Source organism: Strix uralensis, chromosome 19 (assembly GCF_047716275.1).
Source record: "Strix uralensis isolate ZFMK-TIS-50842 chromosome 19, bStrUra1, whole genome shotgun sequence".
NCBI classification, from domain to species: domain Eukaryota; kingdom Metazoa; phylum Chordata; class Aves; order Strigiformes; family Strigidae; genus Strix; species Strix uralensis.
In genome coordinates this window covers 5,109,709-5,126,567 of record NC_133990.1, presented here as the reverse complement: position 1 = coordinate 5,126,567, position 16,859 = coordinate 5,109,709, and positions in this window count along the sequence as shown.

Genomic DNA, 16,859 nt, shown 5'->3' with positions numbered 1-16,859 from the left:
CTGCAAGAGGACCACTAGGAATCAGTGAGTTCTGCCAGCAATACATCGGTTTTCTGCCTCTGAGCCCACATAGGATGCAAATCACAGCAGTAGCCAAACCCCAGGATCTGCCGCTCTGTGCACTTCTGTGCACCATGTTTTTTAATTAACCTTGGAACAGCATAGGGGTTTTTTTTTTTCTTTTTGCCAAACACAGACATATTTTACAGGGATGGTGACAAGCTAATTAACTTAATTCTTATGACACCTCTCTGTGAGATGAGGCTAGGGTTGGCTAGCTCTGCAATGCAGTGTTGGGTTAATTAAAAAATAATTACTACTTCACCAAGGACAAGAACAAGAAGTTAATTAAAAGAATGAGGTGTAGCCTTAATGAAACTCATCAGATTGTATTCATTCAGATGTCCCACAGCCAAATATCTATCAGACATCCCCCCATTAGAATATAAATCCATGCCATCTCCTTCACAAGTGTTTGCAAACGGGTTCCCCTCTCCTGCTCCTTCCTTTTGCCTTCCCTGGCAGAAACAATATGAATTATTTCAGGAGCAAGAGGGTAAACTTGGGCTGAGATTTCACACGCCCTCAGGAGCTGAAGAGTAAGGTATGGATCTCCAAATACTATCTGGGATTATTTGCAGTACCTCAGAAGCCATGCTGCATGGGGGCTGTATCATTTGTTTTTACAGAAGCCCTGTGGCTCATTTGGGAGCACAGTGGCCCTCCACCACTGCAGCCAGGCAGAGCACGCCTCCTTCCAGACAGCATCCTGAAACACTGGAAGAATGATGCAGAATAGGAGATTTCCTTAGGGAAAATAAGTTTTTACCTGAGTAAAACTGACCCATGATCCAGATTCAGACTTCTTACTACATCACTGGACAAGCTGATACAGTAACAAAGCAAGAAAGCATTAGCTAAGGATGAAAACCTGCTCTTGAATGATTTGGCATTTCAGGTTGACTTAAGTCCTTCACAAGTTCAGGTCAAATGCCTCTAATGCTTCCATCAAGGGAAAAACACGAAATTAAATTTTGAATGGCAATTCACTTCTAAATGAGGGGCAGGTGCCCCAGAGTTGAACTGTGCTAAGTTTTCCAGAAGTAACTTCATTCTTTTAAATATATTTTTTAAACCAGAGTGTTTAGCCAGGAGTTAAAATGTGTTTGGCAAGAATATTTACTTTTTTTGATAAGGATAAAAAAAACACACTAGGGATCAGAACAAAACAAAGAGGGTTTTCCCCATGGCATATTTTGGTGCCATCACTAACACTAAAATAAATTTTGCAAGTCACAAACCGCTTCCTCATTTATATATGCAGGCACTGTCCCTACAAAGGTGCCTTGTCTTAGACATACAGCAGCTCATCTCCCCTCTGGCGTGCAAACCGCAGAGGCTCCCCCAGCACCCACCCCCCGTCCAGCTGAAGCCAGCGAAAGGTCCAAGGGATGTTCAGATCCCTCAGCTCTTGGTGCATCCCCTTGGGGGAAGGGCTGCTCACCGCTGGGAAGCTGCGATGACATGAGTGATCCCAAGCATTAGCTAGATGCAGTGAAGCAGGTCTGCTCAAGCAGTATTTCAAGAGTTTGCTGGGCTTGAGAAAATTCAAAGTTTGGAAATGATAGGGACATGACAATAATGTTCCTTGGTTGATCCCCAGGACAGCATAGAAGATGACAGCACAAGTGTCTTCACACATGCCACTGCCACCTGAAAGAGTATCCAAGGGGGGGGGGAAATAAAAATAAAGAGAAGCAGAGAAAAGCCAGGTTTCCTGGCCCTGTTCATTACACACCAGTTAACTGCTGTGGGATTGGCTGCACCCACAACCCTGAGAGCAGCAGTCACATGCGTGAGGCACAGCACTTTCTCCAGGATGGATCCAGGAGTCCTCAGTAAAAGACAGAACAAAACAAAGACACAACCAAGCCGGTCACACTACTTAAGGAGGAGCTAGAAAAACCTTCAAACAATGCAATAACAAATGAGACATGAGACTGAGCAGACCAGCACATGGGGCATTGACATGGAACGAGCCTGTTCAGTTGACAGCTCTCACTGCAAATGAAGGGAGGAACTTCATCTGCTGGTGGGACCTGTTACTTGAGCATATTTAACTGCTGAACCTTCCAAAGGAAGAAACAACAGGGTGAAGGGAGAGGTGGGGGGAATGGAGGGGTCCTTATACTGACTGCATCATCTTCCTGTGCGCAAGACACCACGGCTGCGGCAGACGCAAGCTGCCCTTCACACAATCACAGAATCATCTAGGTTGGAAAAGACCATGAAGATCATCTAGTCCAACCATTAACCTCACACTGACAGTTCCCAACTACACATATCCCTCAGCGCTATGTCAACATGACTCTAAACACCTCCAGGGATGGGGACTCCCCCCCTGCCCTGGGCAGCCCATTCCAACGCCCAACAACCCCTTCTGCAAAGAAATACTTCCTAAAAGCCAGTCTGACCCTGCCCTGGCACAGCTTGAGGCCCTTCCCTCTTGTCCTGGCGCTGGTTCCTTGGGTCAAGGGACTCATCCCCCCTCTCTGCACCCTCCTTTCAGGGAGTTGTAGAGGGCCATGAGGTCTCCCCTCAGCCTCCTCTTCTCCACACTAAACCCCCCCAGTTCCCTCAGCCGCTCCCCATCAGACCTGTGCTCCAGACCCTGCACCAGCTCCGTTGCCCTTCTCTGGACACACTCGAGTCATTCAATGGCCTTTTTGTAGTGAGGGGCCCAAAACTGAATGTAGTAATCGAGGTGCGGCCTCACCAGTGCTGAGTACAGGGGTAAGACCCCTTCCCTGTCCCTGATCCAGTCTTTCTTTCTTTCTTTCCAGTTTTCTGGGTGCAGCAAGCACACCAATCGCTCAGCCCCCAGCAGGGAGCTGGCATAGCTCTGCCCACAGCCCAGCAGGTATCACCATCACTTTCAAATACCTGCAAGGCCCACACGAGGACCAGAGGGAGATCAGATGTAACTTCTTGCTGAAGCCACCAAACAACAAGAGCTGAGCAATCTCACTAGTTTACAACATTCAAAAGGGAATCTATGCAGATCCAGCTGATATCATACCATCAGTGCTCACTCTAGGCTTTCTGGACCTGCACCGGAAGTATTCTCTGGGGCAATCCTGCTTCTTTCTTGTCTGTCCAGAGCTTTCCCTGAAGGGTGAAATTTCATATTCAAGCCACCTGACTGTAATACAAACACTGTCTGCTTCTTACCACTTCTGTACTCCTCAACAAATTTCTTCTCTCCCATCGAACACCCTTTGCTCCCTGGAAAGAAGCACAACTATAAAAGCAGCAGTTTTGCAGCTACATACATGCAGGTGTCTGGACACACATCCACAGGGTCTGATAGACATATATGTATATGTATGTGGACATGTGTTCGGATGCATGCAGGTATGCAGGCACCTACACCAGCACATGGGGCTAAGTAACATCTTTATGCTTTCATCTGTACCAGCCTGCTCCAAAGGAGGTCACAACTAAGCCCACCCTCTTCTTCAGGTGCCCCTCTGAAAAGGCTTTTTGCTAGAGCAAACACCACTCTAACACTGTTCACTTTGGGCACTTGCTGATCATTTATGTTTCTTTAAAAGGGCTTTCACTTCAATAGCTCCAGAAACCAAGGAAGATGAAACAAGTTTCCCAAGGTCATTCAGCCAGTGTCCTCCAAACTGCAGGGCTGCTGAAACCCAGTTTAGGATGCTATCAAAGAGCCCAGACCCACAGGGGTCCTGGACTTTTTGAAAGGTTCATCCACAGATCTTTCCTCATTTCGGGCTGTTTCAATCCAGCAGATTTACTGGCTTCAGCAGATTTACCAGAGTTATATTAGTATAAACAGGAGCGAAACTATTTGCATCCCTCTGCCACAACAGGCTCACGGGAGGCTCAGCACCTGCTGTCTGAGCAGCATGGCCCTGTGGATAGAGAATTAGGACATGGGAAGCCTCTTCCCTGCCCTAGGGATTCATTCCCTGGTCTCATGATCCTCTGCAAAGTACCTCTCTATGCCCCGAGCTAGTGCCTGTGAAATAGAGCCTATAGCATTTAATTTCTGAAATCTCTAAGGAAAGGCTGCCCTAAAGTATCACTATCAGCACATGCAAAACACTGCAGGATGTGCAGCTTTGCCCTTCTACTGTCTTCGGCGTGAAGTTAAGAACTGCTCAAGCCTACAAATTCAACAGGTCAAAAAACAGAGCCTGTTTGAAGTCATGGCTTCAGCCAAGAAATATGAAGCTCAAGTGCACCCCTCAGTACAGTTCAAGAAATCAATATTTTGTTGCACTTCAAATGGGATGATGATGCAAGGAGAAGTCAGCCAAACCGCCTGTCCTGGTTTAACCAGATAGGGTTAAGTTTCCCCAGCAGTGGGGGGGAGCTCTAGCCGGGTTATTCAGATACCATGCGGAAGTCACATCCTGGCAGGTCACATTTTCCTGGCGCGGAGCGAGGTGCACTCGTGGTTTTGTACATCGTGCTTCAAACTGCTGTATTTGGTAGCTATTTTGCTCTGTTCATTGCTATCACTATTACTGTTATTGTTATTGTTGTTGTTGGTTGTGTTGCTATTGCATTGTTGTATTAAACCTTTCCTTATTTCAGTCTTGGGGCTTTGTATTTCACTCCCTTTGTGGGGGAGGGGCAGCGGCCGCGTGGTCTCAGACCCCGGCAGGGGCTAAACCACTACACCGCCCCGGAAAAGCCCAGTGGTGATTATGTGAGGGGGTAAAAAGGCTGCACAACTTTCAGCCTGCTTCTGCACTGGGTGGGAAAATCCCCAATTAAACCAGAAACACAGTACCTGTAATCATCAGGGGAAGAGAAAAAAATAGCCAGGAATGCAAGTAGAGGAAATTGATTCTTGTTGCAATCAAGTGTCTTCCTTCCTCCATTTCCCTGCTCAAATACGAGTGATTTATTTTTTTTTTTTTTAAATTCAAGTTCACGGCTTGTAAAATCTCTCAGCAGACCTGACTCCCATGACTGGTTTGTACTGTCCCATTTAGATTGAGGACACCAGCAAGAAAAGTCAGTTCACAGAAGGCAAAGAAAGAATCAGTTTGAAATCAAGTCCTTCATCCTAAAAAGGAGCATCAAAGCAATTCAACATCAGAACACCAGAGTTTAAGCATCAGCTGCTAGATAATGGGATTTCTATTCCATTTCACTCCATGACAGTACTAAGGGGAAGGCTGCTGTTGCTTTGAACAAGGTTGTTGTGTCTCTGCTCTTCCAGGAAGCAGAGAGCAGCAGTGGCTTTGCTCCCAGCAGAACAAATCCTCTGCAGGTCCCCTGCCCATCTGCTGCAGTTTGTCAGGTCCCAGATGGACCAGCTCTCCATTTTGTTCTTCCTGGCCATCAGTATTTATTTCTGGTAAGGGTGCAAGAAGGCCTGTGCTATACCCCTTCCTAATCCCAATCAACCAGCAGTTGCTTCATGCTCTGAAGAACAAGGGTTTGTGCCATTTATAACTGCTCAAGCTGGGAATACCTTTATTACCCACCCAGACGTGAAAACTACTGAACCAGGGCTCAGCCTGCCCACTAGCTGTGGGTACCAGGCAGGGTCAAGGTAAGCAGAGCTGTGAGGGGTTAATCCCAATGCAATATCAAGGTAAATACAAGGGCTTCAAATGAGGGAGTCAACTGAAATCATATTATAAACAAAATAATAATCCTCAAATAAGCTGTTTCCAAAGAGGCTAAGCTTCTGCATCCAATTTGTATCACATTCAGACAAGTGATGTTACAAAGCCGTGTCCATATATTATACAATTACAGGAATGTGGCTTTCATTACATGATTAAAGCACTCCTTGTTATGACACAGCCCATACTATCAACAGATGTTGGGCCAGCACATACCGCAGTCCTCCGCGCTTTGGGTGCCACGTTGCTTCTGCTAATAGAGGCCACGCAAGGTCAGCAGGAAGCGCCTGCAGGCCCCCCGGCGTGTTGCTGATTGGGCTTAGCTTACACGAGGAACAGGACTCCCGCAAGACCCTTCCTCCCCAGCCCCTCCGAAATGTTCTTCTCCTTGTCGGCAGGAGCAAAGCAAACATAAACCAGATGGTCAAGCGGGTATTCCCAGCAAGGAAGAGAACACATTCGCAGAGGACATGAATGAAAAGGAGCCCGCATCACACAGGCTAGGCAATCATTTCCGTGTTTTCAGGAAGTACCCTGTGCTCTGCAGACACATCACTCCAGACCAAAGTCAGGGTAACTATACTGAAACCCACAGAACTTTGTGGTTTTCTTAACAGTTACCCAGGGGAATAAAAAAATCATGATTGAAGCTTCAGTAGTAGAAACAGGACCAGGCTTTAGAGCTCTAGCTCAAATGTTGACTTTTCCTTCCAAGAAAACAGGGTTGGGCCAAAAGCACTCAAAAGTGAAATCCAAATTGCCCTCAAAACTGTTTTCATGTCAATATGTTTTAAGTTAAACAATTTCACTTTTCCTCAGAAGTTCTTATTTAGTACGTATTAAAAATACCAAAAAAAGATTAAAGTTACATGACAGGTGAATACCCATTTCAATATTGTTTAGATGGTTGAGATACAACTTGATCTTTTTATTTCAAAATAGGCACTACAAATGAAAATGTATTTGTAAGCAGCAATTTCCATGCAAGTAAAAAGCCATTTTTCAACAGTCTGAAAGGTTGTTTGGTTTCTTCCCCCACACACACTTCAAAACACTAATTGGGTATTATAGATGAAGGCAAGGTTCAAAACTGAGCAGAGGCAGAGGTTGGGGTTACACAAACTTGGAGACAGCCTGCGCTTCCTGCGATATCAGAACAATGCCATGAAACTCCTGGAAAGTTCATGCAATGGGAACCATTTGGCATCCTTCCACAGCAAGGAGCAGTAAAGGACATGCTTGGATTTATACATATGCTAGATGGGCCTTAACAGATGCCATGACCTGGAGCCACAGCCACGCACTAACAGCCATACCTCTGAATATCATTCCCAATTATACTCACGGCCCCCCTTTCTCCCCCCAGCATGCTTCAGGCCTTCCAGCCCTCTCTAGCTCTTCTCCACTTATAGTCCCTTTACATCTCCCTGGCCCATGCTGTTTTCCCACCAGCCCTTCAAATCCCTCCCTGCTACTCTGCACCCCAACAGCACCCCTGCAGGCTCCCACTAAATGCCAAGTCTTCTCTAAAGTGAAGACAAGTTTTTAAGCAATCAGAGGAGCCAATTTACAAGTCATCATATCCTTCAGTTGTCATTTATGCCCCTCCCCAGCTGCTCTAGCAAACCGCCCTTGTTGGTTGTGTTTTATTTTTGTGGTGCTCGTTTAGCAGCCACATTCAGTATCTCTCCACAAAATTACACTCATTTAATTTCCCATGTGAATTTGTTGACTGTTTGCAGGAGTTCAAAACAGCAGCACTTCTACATAGTTCATGAGCACTTTATAACACATCTGTTGGGCACTGATGGGAAGGTTGCATCTGAACCACAGGCTCTTAAGTCTTCCAGAGAGTTCACCTCGTACAGAGAATTCACTTTTTTGTTGAAATCTGCCCTAAGGAGAGGGACTGGAGAAAAGGAACAGAATTCACCATTGCCAAAATCCCTGACGTGTTAACTGTCAGCTAAAGTTAATCCAGAATCAAACAGAACTCATTATATTTCTAATACAATCCCCTGATGGGTTGCCTCCATTTGGGCCACAAGACAGCCCCAGCTCTTCACCACAGCGCTGGGCTCAGATCCAGCTCAGGTTTCCAACTCCCACTGAAATATCTGCATGATCCTGGGCTTTATTATTTTAGCTTAAGCTGCACAGACTGTACAATCAGCTGTACAAGACCCATTTTCAAATCCTATTCACCAGCACCTGAAACTGGCTCTTGATCAAAACACAACCCAAGCCCAGTCTCACTTTTATACTGCCTTTCCCAGCAGACAGCCAATACTCCCTTCTTCAAAAGCCATTTAATCCTTCTCCGATTCTAAGTTTAACCCAAGATTTCTTCACTTAAAAGAATTAAGTATAAAACTCATACTAACTGAACACGGATGTGCCTACCTCAAAACTCTTCAGGCACCCAGTCCTGAACATGAGCTTAGACAAGCCTGGTAACACTATCATGGAAATTCCTCTCTTAAAATATACCTGCAGGATATACATTGAAAGAAAAGGGATTTTATTCATTTGTCCAAAGAGTACTGTCTCCGGTCCAACAAGCAAACAGCATTTTGTAAGGATAGATTAGGTGGTACTTTTATACTGTAACTGAAAATAATAAACTCAGTACTTTATTTCCACATGACTACTTTTAAAATATATATTTCTTTTTTTGAATAGGGATAAATATCTACAGACATAATATATTGTCTAGAGAGGGACAGAAATAGGTCAGCACACCACAATGCTGAATGACAACTATGTCCCATGAAATCATGTAAGAGATCTGCACTAATATAGATACAGAAAAGAACTGAGGATGTGTACTGTAAGAAAAGGGAGGGGGAAGAGTGTGTATAATAATCCATTTAGCATTCAGTCCAGCCAAGGCATTTACAGACACACGCCATTTGACAAGCTCCCTGCCAGAGCTCTTAACACAAGAGCTGAGCGACCAGCAAATTCCTCCAGTTCCGATTGCCCGGCCAGACACCTGAAAGGGGCCCAACACTCAAAGGGCCAGAGCTCAGTGCTTTGCAATAAACAGCCCCGTCTAAAACGTGTTGAATGAGGCATCAAAGCTGAGGCACACAACATCACTAATTGCTTGTGAAAATCTAAGCTTCAGTGCCTGCAAACACTTAAGCACATGTATAATAGAGTCCTCCTGTTGACTCTGTGGTTGGCCTTGCCTGCATACGCTGGGATGTTGCTGCAAATGTACACGCTTGGGATGGGGGAGTGCTATTAATAACAGTAATAGTGAGATCTTACATAGCCTGGGGCACATCAGAGCTAGATAATTATACAGGAAGGTGAGTCAGGAGAAAATAACAACCTCCCTCTTTCATAAAGAGCAAATTTCACCCTGACAAATACAGTGTAGTGAAAAACAGAGGAAGTAAATGAGTCCTGAACGAGTTATATATATCAGAAAAACTGCAGCCATTGTGGGCAGCTCTGGAAAAAAAATAAATCACTGCCCAGTGGTCAAAATAAGCAAACTAAAGGCGAATACTGTGAAATCGAAGTGAGAGCAGCACACTCTGTGTACACCCTGCCCTGGTGCAACACCGCGTCTGCACCATTTCAGCCAAAGCAGAAAGGGAACAGGCAGATTCTGAAACAACTCCCAGCTAACAGTGCAAATTATTTTAGTTCTGGTGAGATCATCACACAATGAGAGATCACAAAAATAATGATTCTTCCATTTCAAATTCCTACCGTTATGAAACAGCTTAAAAGCAGTACACAGAATGATGCACAGCAAAGATAAATCCCATATCCTATTTGAATTGTCTCATTATACAAAAATGGGCCTTTTAGAGGAACTGAGGCATGACATATCTACAAGAGCAGCTCTGAAACCAAATTTACCACCTATCCCCACTGCTCAACCCCAGAAGCACATTCAGGGTTGGATCAGGACTTAACAAATAAAATACCAGGGAAAAAGCCCTCAGAATGTCCTCTCACGAGCAGGGCACACTGACCAGACTCAAGAAGAGAACTTCCCACCCTGCAAAACCTCCGTGAGAAAGAATTGTCTTGTTTGCAACCATTTTCGTTGCCTCTTTGTAATAAGTGGGAGGCAAGTTCCCAACTGCCTCGAAGCTATCAGATTTGCCCCAAATTATAACAGAGCATTTTTGCATAAGAAACAGAGCAACAGTCCTGGGTGATAGCCGCTGGATCACTTCCCTTCCCAATCTTAAAGCCCCCACAATAAGACGAAATCATCTGGAGGTGAGTATGTCCCTCCATAGCTAAGACCTGTGAAGGATGCTGTGACAGAAGTGTCCACTCTTATGGGCAGAAAAAGGTCACTAGGAATCCTTGTGCCTTAGCTTAGGGACTTGCCTTTAGACAGCATTAAGGCTTCCTCTAGTCAAATCAATAACAAACCTTAATATATCTTAAAAGGAGGTGAATTACCTTCTGGAGACTCCTGTGTCTCTCTCCACTAACAAGGAAGTCTGCAGGACTGGGCAGTAATTTCTACATGGCTAAGATCAGGTGCACTGAAGTCCTTCTTAAATTATGAAAGTTAGCAAAATTAAGTGTTCTCTGCAGGCATGTTACTGCAAACATTCCTCCACTAACAACTCTTTTTGGTCTTTTTCTCTACAGCATCTGGTTCTGGCCACTGCTAGCAGCAAAGTGCTAGACTCTGTGGAAATCAGATTTGACCAAGCATGGGAATTCCTGTGTACCAATAAGTTATCCTTTGATTCGTGGCATATTTCAGATTAAAGTTCCAAGGAGCTACAAGGGGAGAGGGAATTCTCCATTTCAGTCCTGAGGGCTGCACTGATTTATTATTTCTGGCACCATACAGTGCATTGTTTGGTTGAGATTGGCTGTTAAAATCCATACTTATGAAATGTAATATTCCTCTGGAAATGTCCCATTCTGATTCTTTTTTTAAATGGTATTTTTATTCAGAAGAAGGGGCAGGAATAGTGGAATTAGCCTAGTAATGATGTTCTAAACCACTTCAGCTGGTAAAGTCAGGTAAAGTAATATTTTATTTCCATTTGGCCACTTACTTCTTTAACCAAAACCAAGAAGAGATCCTTGTGAGAATTATGGCAGAATAATTAAGGAGAGATGGCTGTACCTCTTCCTAATAAATTAAAGGCAAAAATGCCAAAGGACTGGAGCGTGGCTCACTCCTCAGTGTCTTCTCATGTTAGCACAGCTCAATAGCTAAATAAGAGTAGCTAAATAAGAGACTATCTGAACTCCAGAATGCAAATGAGCCAGAGATCCACAACCATGGGCCCCTCCAGTAAACAGATCAGGCCAGAGCCATCTCTCCACTGGCTCAGGAGAGACTTTGGCAGATTACACAGGCATAGAGCCACCAAAAAGGAACTGCAGAGGCTGACAGCAGAATGGTGTAAAACCAGAGTTTTCCCGAGCTGTATGCCGAACCTCCATCCTGGTTGATCACCTGCAAATCACACTCATTGCTAAATTATTAATAGCTCCTTGATTTAATCCAGAGGCCAGATCTTCAGCTCGCACTAATCGGTGTCACTTTACTGCCGTTAACAGAGGGGATCAAGCTTGGCCACAGGTGAGATCCACCCCCCCTCCCTTGCCAACTGCAGCCACTGTCTGGGAAATCCAGGCAGAACTTTGCACTATGGGTAAAAGGCAATTTTTAGGAATTGGCCTCCTTTCCCTTTGAGAGGATTTACCCTGTTTCCCCAGAGTAACCGGAGGCCTCCACCCTCCCGCTGTGACGGAGCAATCACAGGGGGAAAGGAGCTAAGGACAGGCAGAGAGCAGCGACAGCCTGCTCTAAACCCGAGCTCGCTTTTTGCTTATCTAGCCTCTACCAAAGCATCTTCAGAAAGCAGATAAACGCATCTCCTGCGAACAGCATCGAGAACAGGTGCCCACAGCAGTAAGTGCCCACGCTGTGGGAAGCCCGGGGAGCCAGGGGACTGTCCCCAGGCTTCGGCCAGCACAAGCGTGAGCCTCGTGTGACACCTAGTGCCCAGGCTGCTCAGAGCGGGGCCGGGCAGCGTCCCCCACACCGCCGGGGACACGGCCCCTGCGGAGCAGCCTGGCAGCCACCGCAGCCCTGACACGGGCAGACCGAACCCCCTTCACCTGCTGTGCATCAGGACAGCGTCAGGTTTGCAGGGGCAGCCTTAAATACAGGCTTCGAGCTGCTCCAAACAGCATCTCTACAGAATCACAACTCCACAGAAGGGAACTTCGCTTTTGATTTTAGCAGGGTCCAGGAACACACCTTTTCCTTGACACTCTTACAGGATTCTCTGGGTGTAGATACTTGATGGAAATGTTCCTGGAATCACATTAACCATGAAAAAGTGCGATCCCAGAAACATTTGCATGAGACAATAGCCTGTAGCTTTGCAGCATCCAAATCCAGATGTTTCTGGTGAGAAAGAAATAGATGACCTGAGAATTAAACCCAGGCCCCTTGGCTCCCCTCCAGATGCTCTACCAGCTGCTCACACCAAGTCCCCTCTGGTCAATTACTTTACTTGATGCTTCTAATCAACAATATTATATATGTGATGCTATAAACTTTTGTATTTAATATTAGCTCATAACTCAGCATCCAAAACCAGATGTTTTTGGTGAGAAAGAAATTGATGACTTATCAGAGGACTGAACCCAGGCCCCTTGGCTCCCTTCCAGACAGTCTACCAGCTGAGCTGCAAAGCTAACCAGTTACCTCCCACTCCCCCCGCACCGCTTCTTTTCATGAAAGGAAAAGGAAAAGGATTTCACCTCTCCCAGCGCAATGTGCAGGAATATGTGAAAGATGTTTTTACAAACACTTATAAAACAGTATAACGCAATGTTGCTTTGAGTCAGAACACACTTTTTCCCAGAGAAGGGCTTCGCAGACAAGCTCCTTCCTTTCCTAATAGCCAGTCCTCATCAAGGGCTCACGTACAACTGCATGCAGAAGCAGCATAACAGATGACTAATTTAGATCTGAACTTCTTCAGCTTCCCCATGCTCTGTTGAAGATGATTATGAGACACTCTCTGCAAGGCTGCCTTCAGGACAGCTCACTGGGCCATATGATGTAGCAAAATGCCTATGTTAAAGGACTTAAAACAGGTTTCTGCAGGGCTGAAAGGTGGAATGCAGTCATTTCTGATTTATGGAAGTTTTATATGTTCCAACCATGCAAAGCAGTTCAGCAAGTGCTTTACTTCAAACCTGTAGTAGATGCATTGAGTTCAGTGCAACTACTCATGTGTCTGAAGTTAAGCACATACTTAAGTGCTGTCCTGTACAAGGCTATACTCGGGGAACCCAGAGCAGAGCACAGGACTGTTCTGCTGTTGCTTAACTACTCAGGATGCTCTATCACAGCGTCATGTATTTATTTATTAAAGGATAGGGCATCAGTTTTATAAGTATGTATTCACAGGGTTTTGGTCTTCAATTATAGCTATACAAGATACGATAAAAAGCAACTTCCATGAAAACACAAAGCCCACAGTCTTAAAAGCTTTGTTTAGGATTAGAGACAACATCCACTACAGGGAGCATACAGATCTATAAATATTTGCCCACAATTGTCAGAAGCAACTGTTAAAATATTATTGCAACTGAAAGAAATCTGAAAGTAAAACCAGCATACTACAAAATTCTATTAGAGATGTTTTCCAAAGAGTCAATTCTAGCTTCCCTAGCCAATGAAGATAGTATACCTTTTCCAAGGAGAAAGTACTTTTTAAGAAAAGAATATATAACTACAAAGATGCAGAGAACTGGCAGCGTTGTTCAGAGAATTCAACTCCTCTTGCTAGTTAATTTGACTGGATTTTAAGACCAAGCTCTTGCCTTAAGTTAACTTAGTTATAACATTGTCGTGATTTTGCAAACTTCAGTAAGATACCGCATTCATTTGCTAGGACATCTCGCCATACCCAGAAAATTAGGCAAAAGCTTGGATAGATCCTTCAACTGCTGGAAAAACAAATCTCATACTCAGTGAAACAGATTTCTAAATTTGGCTCTGTTCTACTCTGAAGACTCAGCATTATCTTGACAACATTTTCACTATAATCAAAGCAGCCGAAATCAAAGCTCAAATAAAACATTCCAACTAAACTGCAACAGCATAGATAAATTCCCATTCAAGAATTGATACCCGAAACTATACAGTTCCATCAAGTCATCTTTTACCAAAAATTTCACATGTCTCTGGTGAAATTACTTTCCCAGATAGCTTCAAGCTATTTTTGAGGATATATTGTACCAAGGCAGTTTAGCATGAAGAGCAGGAAAAGAGGATCTGCATGGTGGGAGGTGACAAAGAAAAGGAGAAACAAAGATGGAAAAAAAAACAGGTTAAGAGAGCTTAAAGGGCCCGGAGGGTAGAGACAGACATGGGGCAGGACAAGCAGGTCAGGAAGAAGTCCAGGGAGACCACATAACTGGAATCAACCCACTCAGTCAGCACTGGAGTTGACCAGACCACAGCACATGCAAAAGAAGTGCCAGAAGCTGCAGAGCATCTCAAACATCTCATTTTCAATAGCTGGTACAAATCATGCTGGGCTTGACCCCGGTGAGATACCAAGACCTGCAGAAGCTAATGAAAGACCAGGGTACTCAGTGTCTCCCTGGATGCCGTGCATTTAGCAGGATTAGGCCTGCACATGAGCACTGTCCAAACAACTAAAACCCTGTGACAAGAACATCATTAATATATTTACAAAGATCAATGTATTAGTGCCTGATGCAGTGCTGGGGGCAAAAAGTGCTAACTGCAGCACTGTGGAAAGAGGAGGAAGATACATGGCACAGGTAGAACAAAGAAAACGATGGGCAATTGAGATGAAGCCTGAAGGCACAGGTCTCCAGGACCACAAAGCACATGTGGACTCACTCACCTGGTCTTCTGCAGAAGTAACATTTCAAAGCTCCCAATGTCTCAGCTCTCCTCACACTTACTTCACCAGTGTTAATTACCCAGCACATCTCATTGGCACAGGATGAATTTTAAGTGAGTAGCCTTCAGCTGAGCACTGCAGTGCCTTAGTATTCTCTTGCACCTTTTAATCCCCAACACAGCTGTTTCAAAGGACTGGTGTGTCTGATTCTGACAGACTCAACCTGTCCTAAGCAATACCGAAAATTACAACATCTTTCCAGAGTTTCCAACCTTTTGTTTTGACAGATTAATAGACAAAGATATAAAAATATCTATGTTTAAAATGAGAATTACATCAATGGCATATCACAGAATCTGTCCATCTTGATTGAATGGCTACTGCAAAGTAGAGGAGACTTTAGGCACCTGTCCTCATTTCATGGTCTGAGTGTTGCAATCACCAGTGGAAACTGGGACATACATAACTGCAAGAAGCTCTTTGGGGGCCCTGAAACACCCAATCATACCTACACGAGAAGCAACCAAACTGGTGGATTGTAAATTCTGTTTTCCACTGGGTGATCCTAGAAGTTCTTCCTCTCATTCAGCCAGCACAGCAACACACCATCCTGCACTCAGGCATCATCTTTTCAGCCACATGCCAAAAGGCAAGACAGCCAAGAGGTAAGAACCTGCATCCTGTGACAGCCCAAAGACATGCAAACCAACCTGACTAGGTATCATCCAGGCTATGCTGTTGACTTCCAACTCCAAAAAAAAATCCAAGACCAAATGGCAAAAAACACTCTCTTTCTTAAGATCAAACTTTGAGGTGCACGGAGGAAGGGCTAATGAAGTGCAAAACAGAAACAAGCACAATCATCATCAAGTTGGGAGAAAATGGTGTTTCCTATTTCCTTGTTCAGTGACTGCATTTTCAATACCCGCACAGGCTGCCTTTAATTAACCATGACTGCACTGAGCCATGATTTGCAAGTTATCAGTACCAGCACTCATTCTGAGAAAATCTACACTGCCCCATCATCCCTCTCACAAGCCTACCTTGACTCCCAGATCATTCAGGGCTTCAGAGAGCAAATTCCAGGTCTTGAACCAGATCTGAAAGCAAAATGAGAATGTCTGGTTATAAAAACTGAAGCTTTCCAAGGGTTTGGGGGGTTTTTTGCATAATAAACTGACACACAACATTTTGCAACAGTGTACAAATATAATGCATTTTCATCTTTTCCATAGATCGTAGATTTTAGAGCACTGAAACATGCTCTAAAATCCTTCCCTTAAAGCCTACTCTCCTCCTCCCAGTCTGTTGTCTGTGGATACAACACGGGCCAAGTGATCAAATCTGCTTGTTGCTTCATATATTTTTAATCATTCACAGACAGGACACTGTCCAGGAAAGAGCAGCTGGAATCACAGCTGCAAAGCTCTCACTAATGTGACACCACATAATCATACTTGATAGCAGAAGAGTTCTTTGGAGGAGGAAATCACTTCAGGAGATGTACTGTAATTGAGTGGGGCTCCACCAGCCTTCTGGCACTTGAGGATTTTTGTGTTTGGCAAGCTTTTGTTAACAAAATGCAAAATCTTCTACCCAGACAAATACACTGAACTGACAGATATTTTCAACAAAAAAAAATAAAACAAAATACATACAGGTATAAAGCTGGAAGGCAGACAGCAAATCTTGAATTTGCTGCTAGTCTAAGTGGAGTTACTGCACAGTCTCAGAGGTTTACCTGTGTTCACCAAGAACCAAGTTAGCCTACACTTAAGATTTGCGTCCCAGCCACTTGCACACAAAACCCACCAGAACTGAGTTACTTTCATCCAGACCCATGCCCAAACCCTGCAGCCTGCGTTAACAGCTTCCCCAGGTCCTCAAGGAAAACATGCGATTTTTACATAGCTTACATAGGTGTATTTACCCCAAAAAGACACAATCTCTGTGTTTACTTGCAATCCTACCTGGGACTGAAAAAACAACCGAGAAAACCAGGCTCTTTACAAACTTAATCTTTCAGGAAGAGAGAAAAGGAGGACAGCAATACCTGGATCTCAGACCAGCATTTTGCTGGAACTTGAGCATAAAAAAAAGCCACAAGCAGACCCCGTCTGATCAAACAGAGGGCTACCTCCAGCTCTGTGCAGCCTCAGGACGCTCCCCACCTTCCCGCCATTTTGTGAGAGAAGGAAGAACCGCTCCCGCCCCTTCCTTCACATCCAGCAGAGCCCGTTAACCCCTTCCTGGCTGGTCAACGGCCCTGCCGTCTCAGTTAGGG